Source organism: Bidens hawaiensis, unplaced genomic scaffold (genome assembly GCF_021521415.1).
Source record: "Bidens hawaiensis isolate Kalapana, Puna unplaced genomic scaffold, B.hawaiensis_p1.1 tig00007048_1, whole genome shotgun sequence".
NCBI lineage: Eukaryota > Viridiplantae > Streptophyta > Magnoliopsida > Asterales > Asteraceae > Bidens > Bidens hawaiensis.
Genome location: NW_027491484.1, coordinates 365325 through 372940, shown reverse-complemented (window position 1 = coordinate 372940; position 7616 = coordinate 365325). Strand labels below are relative to the sequence as shown.

Below are 7616 nucleotides of genomic sequence, written 5' to 3'. Positions count from 1 at the left end.
TAGAAGGATAAATAATAGTACCGTATACCATAAGCTTTTTTATTCTATTTTTTACATAAGGTGTCTTGGATCACAAGTATATTATTTTTTTTTGTTTTTATGGTTCCTGTAATATTATGGTAATTCAGATTTATTTATTTTAAGACCAAAAGCAAATCCTATACGGTTCAATTACCATAGTTTAGAGCCTCCGAAGGTTGATTGTTCTATACATGTACATAGTTGGTATAAATTATTGTACCAATATTACACAACATACTCTAATATTCACCTAAACAATATGATCAATTAAGTATTTGAGAATGGCAAATCAATTCGATTTTGGATTGATACTTGGGTCCCGGACTTGTTAATTTCAAATCGTGGTAGTAAAAAACAGCCTGATTGCGTATTGTTACACTGTGTTAGGCCGAAACCTCAGTGGCGAGGCTTAGACGAAAAAATGTAGGGGGTGTGGGTGGGTGAGGGTGGAGAGACAGGGCGGGACGGAGCCAACCCGGGCCACAATAAAGGTTTGTCCGTGACTACAGTATAAAGTCGTCCGATCATTGCTAAGACAGGACGCGTGGGGAATATAAACATGGTCATTCGGTTGGGATAAATGGCTTCCATTAAAGGTCAACATACTTGATTGACGGGCAGAGTTGAACCGGATACCAATGTTGGTGGCTCTCAGTATAAGAAGAATAACTTTGTCATCACTTGTCGTTTGTGCGGGGAGGCCGTCAATCGATGGATCATTTATTCACGGGTTGTTACTTAGGTGTCAAATGTAATATGGCAACATGTAAGTACTTGAAGTGGAATTCATCCAATCTTTGCGTTTTTCTTAGTTAGGGGTCTTATGACGCTTGAAAAAAACACATGCCTATAACGAAATAAAAAATCGGATGATAACTATTATGAAAACACCAAAGAAACGATGAAATTGACGTAATCGATAGCTTTATTATCAATGGCGATTACAAGTACGAAACATAAACAAAAGGAATTATCAAATAGAAAAAGTAATCTAAACTATTCTAATTGGGGTATATATTTGAGCCCTAACCCCCCAAATCATCAAGAAACCGTTCTTAACAAACTCCTAGAGAGATTAGGCACAAGTAGTCCCTATACTTCTGTCCGCTTATCACTTTATACCTAAAGTATTATATATCAAGTTATCAGCTTATAACATCTTTGATAACTTGACATTTTTGACCCTTCAACTATTATTGACTGAGTTGACTAACACCAATTTTAACCTTACCATAACAATTCTCCACCTAAAGTCATAATTGTTTTTAACCAAGCCCCAACTTATTACAATACTCCAATTTAGGCCCCAGAAGAGTTTTGGTAAACATATCTGTAGGATTTTCATCTGTTTTCACCTGCAACACCTTAACCTCTTTATTATTGAACACTTCTCTAATAAAGTGCAATTTGACATTTATGTGTTTTCTCATGGAACATACTATTCTTTGACAAGTGAACAGCCCCCTGATTGTCACAAAACACCATTGTATCATCCAATTTAACACCCAAATCTGATACAAACCCCTCTAACCAAATAGCTTATTTAACCCCTTGTGTTAAAGAAATATATTCTAATTCAGTAGTTGATAATGCAACAACTTTCTACAACTGAGCTTTCTATCTAACAATATTGCCAAACACTTGAAATGCATAACTAGATATAGATCTTCCTCTATCCAGATCTTTAGCAAAGTCTGAATCAACATAGCCAATTACCAAATTACCCTTGTCTTTAGATGTTTGTTTAAACACTATACCAAGATCTTTGGTACCTTTTAGGTACCTAAAAATCCGGGACTTCTTCCTGGATTGGCCATGTATCTACTCATTGCCTATATCCGGTCCGGTACACACCATAAGATACATTAAACTACCAACATCATTTCCATATGGTATTCTTTCCATATTAGTTCTTTCTACTTAATCTTCTGGAGAATCATTGGTTGAAAGTTTGAAATGTGCAGCAGTGGGAGTTGTTACAATTTTCACATTATCATCTGACATCCCATAGTTAACCAGAACCTTTTGCACATAAAAATTTGTGATAGTTTTAACACTTTCAAACTTCTATTCCTTTGAATCTCCATACCCAAGATCTTCTTGGCATCCCTTAATTCTTTCATATGAAATTCCTTCATAAGAATTTCTTTAGTAGCTTTAATCTCTTTATTATCTTTACAAGCCACCAACATGTCATCTACATACAAGAGAAAATAGACAAAATTACCCTTGCAGTATTCCCTATGATATACACAACTATCATAGGAACTTCTCTTGAACCCATTACTTATCATACACTCATCAAATCTCTTGTACCATTGTCTTGGGGACTGCTTAAGTCTATATAGAGATTTGTTCAATAAACAAGACTTTTCCTCATTATCCACCACCTCATACCCTATTGGTTTCTTTATATAGATCCTTTCTTCCAAACTTCCATGAAGAAAAGCTGTTTTGACATCTAACTGTTCTAGTTCAAAATCTAAGGAAGCAGTTAAAGAGAGAATTACCCTTATTGAAGAATGCTTTATTACATGTGAGAAAATCTCACTGTAGTCCACACCAGCCCTCCGTGTAAACCCCTTGGCCGTAAGTCTTGCTTTATACCTTGGTTCTTCTCCAGGTTTCAATCCTTCTTTTACTTTGTATATCCATTTGCAAGACACAAACTTTTGATCTTTAGGCTTCTCCACCAGTTCCCAGGTACCATTCTTGTATAATGAATCCATCTCTTCATTCATGGCAGCATACCATTTATCTTTATCTCTTGAACTGATAGCCTCATTGTATGACAAAGGTTCAAAAATACTTTCATGCTCAGCAGCCATAAAGGCTACTGCAGATACGTCTTCGGTATCTCTAAACCTCAAGGGAGGTATAATAGTTCTTCTAGTCCTATTTCTGGCTAAACTAGGACTATTTCCAACAATACCAGAACTACCCCTTGTTTGATTTTCATCAGTATTCTTTAAGGCTTCCTCCACCTCAATCTGAACTCCTTGATTGACAGAAATACCCTCAAATGTACTTTCATCCCTACACATCACATCTTTATAAACCATGTCTTCATTAAATTTGACATCCCTACTTACTATAATCCTTTGACCATTCCCTTCCAATCTCAACAACCTATAACCCTTCACACCATCTGGGTAACCTAAAAATATACACTTCAGTGCTCTAGGAACTAGTTTCCATTGGCTTATATGTGCATAAGCTAGTGATCCAAAAACTCTAAGATTACTATATTCTTGCTTATGACCAGACCAAGCTTCCATAGGTGTCATCATGTCCAGGGCTGCTGATGGTGACCTGTTGATCAAATATGCTGCAATAGTCATTATCTTAGCCAAAAAAAACTTTTTGGCAAATCAAAACTTACTAGTACATCTCATTTTTTCACCAGTAGTTCTATTCATTCTCTCAACCAAACCATTTTGCTGAGGAGTTCCTGACATTGTTAAATGCCTAGCTACCCCACTTGACTTACACAACTGGTCAAACTCCTTATTACAAAACTCTAAACCATTATCAGAGTTAAGGTTCTTAAGCTTCTTTTCTATTTATGTCTCTACCAATGTTTTCCATTTTTTAAACTTCTCTAAGGCATCATTCTTATTCTTAAGTATGTAAACCCAAACCCTTCTAGAATAGTCATGTATGATTGATAGATAGTATCTTGCACCACCCAATGAGTCATGTCTTGCAGGACCCCACAGATCAGAGTGAATATAATCTAATATTCCCCTTGTAGTATGTTTACCCCTATTAAAACTAACCCTTTTATTTTTCCCTAACACACAACTTTCACAAAAACTGATGTCACAACTTCTTAGTTTTCCAAGAACTTGTTGTTTGTTTAACTCAATAAGTCCTTGTATACTAATATGACCTAGTCTTTTATGCCAAAGTAATGCATCATTTTCAACACTATTAGATGCAACGTTCACAGAATCAGCCTCTTTGACCTTACCATCTAATAGATAGATGTTGTTATTTTTTCTAGATCTTGTTAACACAACCATAGACCCCTTTACTACTCTATCCTTCCCATCTCTTAACTAACATGATACCCTTCTTTTCCAAAAGTACCTAAAGATAAAAGACTTCTCTTCAGGTTAGGAATATACCCCCATCAGTACAAAGCTTTTATACATATAATATTGCATGAGCACACCCCGTCCAGCTAGGTAAAATAAGCAACAAACATCCCAAACAGCATAACTACTCCAGCCACGAACATGCTAGCCCTAGTCATCATCTGGTGTCCCTACACGAACCTCCAACTCCATAATCCTACCATGAAGCTCGTGAAGCAGATCAAATTCATGGGCTCTCAAGAGTCGGATCCTATCAATGTCATCTCGGATCTGAGTAAGGCTCGCCTGCAGTGCTCGAGTAGACCTCTCCAGCGGTCCAATAGTCAGCCTCATCTCTCGGAACTCAGACTTGGTAGTATTCTTAACCTGGTGAACCATCCCATGTAAATCATCCAGATCCGGTCCCATCATCCTAGTAGTATCCTGTCTCATCCTCCTAACATCAGATAGCAATGCCTCAACATCCCTAATCATCCTCTCAAGATGATGGTCATGTGTGTGGGTCCTGGCTACCAGAGTCGGTATGGTTACCTCTATTGGCTCCCTAGTGTGAGGTAGTGATGGAGGTGGCTGAGAGGACTCACCAACCTCAAAGATAGAGGGAGTACCCTCAAGGTCACGCCAATCCATCCTGGGCTCCTAGCATACGATCGATACTCAGGTCTCTTCTCTGGTGGTTGTTTAGTTTTCTCTGGCTCATCTCGTGCAGCTAAGTTTCTCTTATTGGGGAGTGGGGGATTCTTCCTAGCACTCTTCATTTGTAAAGGTCCGTTGCCTATCCTAAAGAAGATGGGCGGCTCACCTAAGGCTACGTCAGGAGGTGTAGTGCTCCTAACAATCCTCTTCCCACGGCGGGGTGGGGATGGAGAACGTGGAGGTGGGGAAGACAATAGTGGAGAAACTGGTAGTGGCGAGACTGGTGGTGTCTCCATTACAGTATCCTCGTCGTCAGAGACAATCGGCGACTGTGTGGGAGGTGTGTCTGAATGCTCGCTCGGGTCCTCGTCAGAATCCATGACGACAATTGGGTTTTCTTTAGACATGGCTGTGACAACAGTATCCGTACAATGTGATATAAGTTTTGTTTATGTGTATGCATGCAATGAAAACATTTTTTTTAGTCACCGATTATAGACCAGATTATCTAGTTCGCTATAACCAATGGCTCTGATACCAATCTGTCACACCCCGCCAAGGCGGAAACGCGGGCACGTGACGTCATGAATATCGTAAGCATATGATTATCACAAACATAGTAATATTAGGATACTATTAGTTTTCATAAGAGTTTTACAAACAATGAAATGTTTTTAATTAACTAGATAATTATACATAATAAGAGATTTCTCGTATATGACCCAGATATAAATCGGGTTATACATCTGAAATCCCTCCAAGATAGGTATCCTAATTATGCATCGTGGTCCCGGTTCCATGATTTCCTTACAAGCTTGTTAATTCCCTGAAAGAAACATACGATTTAAAAGGTCAACACAATGATTAGTGAGTCCACAAGTTTTAAGAATCGATATAAAATCACGTTATTTATAAAACGTTGAATCAGTTCACAAATAAGTATACGATAATATATTGAAACAAATACGGTAATCCTTCGTAGACTGCGCTAAAGCTATGAACTAATATACGACCTATGAGCCTATAACCAAACCACGACTTATATCCGTTTTACCCTGTTCAAATCTCACAGATGGAATATACGCACCCTGTTTCGATGCAATATCGGAGGTTAGCGCGACCAACCTAAAATAGGGGGAATGTCAAGGAAAATAGTACTATTCGTATATTCTTGTGGCTAACTATGTTAGCTAATGGTTATATTATGCAAGCAATGGACTTATAGCACTACATAGTTCAACTCAAGTTCGTATAAGGATCGGTTGTTTTGTTTCTAACTATCGTATAAAGCAGTTGTGTATGTTTCTCCCCCAGTTGAAAACAACAAAACAGTAAAAAGGAGTCGTGGAACTCACCTTGTGAGTTCAGTGGTTGATTTGCTAGCAATTTTAGATTAATCACAGTTACGCTGCCTTCACACGTCCTAAACACGTAAGGTCAGTTAGTTCATTATCGACTCGCAAGTCGGTTTATGCCAGTCTCTTTCACCCAACTAGTCGTTTCGTTTATTATGTTTGTGTCGGTTGCTTTCACCAACCGAGCGTTTCGTTTGTTATGTTTGTGTCGGTTGCTTTCACCAACCGAACGTTCCGTTTAATTTCTGGACGACCCGTTGGTGATAAGTTTTTATATTCTTTTTGAAAATAAATATTTATATATATAGTTATATAAATATCAAGATTATAATTTTTATTAGTGTCGGTGTAAATTTGGATATAACATGTTTGTTTGGGCGAGTAATAAATATATTTTAAAATTATATATTTATATCTTGATAATTTTTCCTTAAGTTACGACAAATATTTTTGTGAATCATAATTGGTTTATATTTCGTTCAAAACTTTTAAAACCGACTTTATATATATATATATATATATATAGGGGACGGATCATGCGAGAAGTGAAATTATAACGAGAAGTGTGAGAAGTGAATCTTAGCCATTGATAAATGTAATCAATGGTACAAAATACAAATGGCGTTTTTGTAATTACAAATGACACTGATATGGTGATTATTAACGTGAAAGGGCAAAACCGTCAAATATATTTAGGCAGAAAAGAAAAAACGGATCACCTTTATCAAATCCCTAGAATTATGCCTAAATTAATTTACGTTGGCATTATTCCCTTTGATCAAAAAATTATGAGTTTTACTATTAAATTTAAATTGTTAAGGTTCAAGGATTTATAATTGTATGTCGTTTACATATTTTTTTTCTCAATTGGCATAAGGGGCATGATGACTTGACGTCATCCTCACCTTCCTCCGGCTTATCACCGGCAGTCTGTTCAGGGTTCCAAACTCAATGATGGCAACTAAACACGAGGGTTGCGCTCGTTGCGGGACAAAGGGTCGCGATCCCGCGAGGGTGAGCTAACTCCAAAAACCAGTCCTCAGTTCGGATTGCAGGCTGCAACTCGCCTGCATGAAGCCGGAATCGCTAGTAATCGCCGGTCAGCAATACGGCGGTGAATCCGTTCCCGGGCCTTGTACACACCGCCCGTCACACTATGGGAGCTGGCCATGCCCGAAGTCGTTACCTTAACCGCAAGGAGGGGGATGCCGAAGGGAGGGCTAGTGACTGGAGTGAAGTCGTAACAAGGTAGCCGTACTGGAAGGTGCGGCTGGATCACCTCCTTTTCAGGGAGAGCTAATGCTTGTTGGGTATTTTGGTTTAACACTGCTTCACACCCAAAAAGAAGGGAGCTACGTCTGAGTTAAACTTATTAAATAGATGCCTATATTGGGATTATCTACTGAGAATATTCAATCAAAAAATTATGATTTTTATATTGGCTCAATTTGTATAAAGGTAACAACACAATGTTCACCAAGCATTTCAGTTGTGTACTTGTGTA

At 38.0% G+C, this 7616-nt stretch overlaps 1 pseudogene; it reads left to right on the top strand.

Moving 5' to 3' along the window:
* Positions 1–7035: 7035 nt before the first annotated feature.
* LOC143634401 (18S ribosomal RNA) lies at positions 7036–7385 on the top strand (annotated as a pseudogene).
* The last annotated feature ends 231 nt before the right edge of the window (positions 7386–7616 follow it).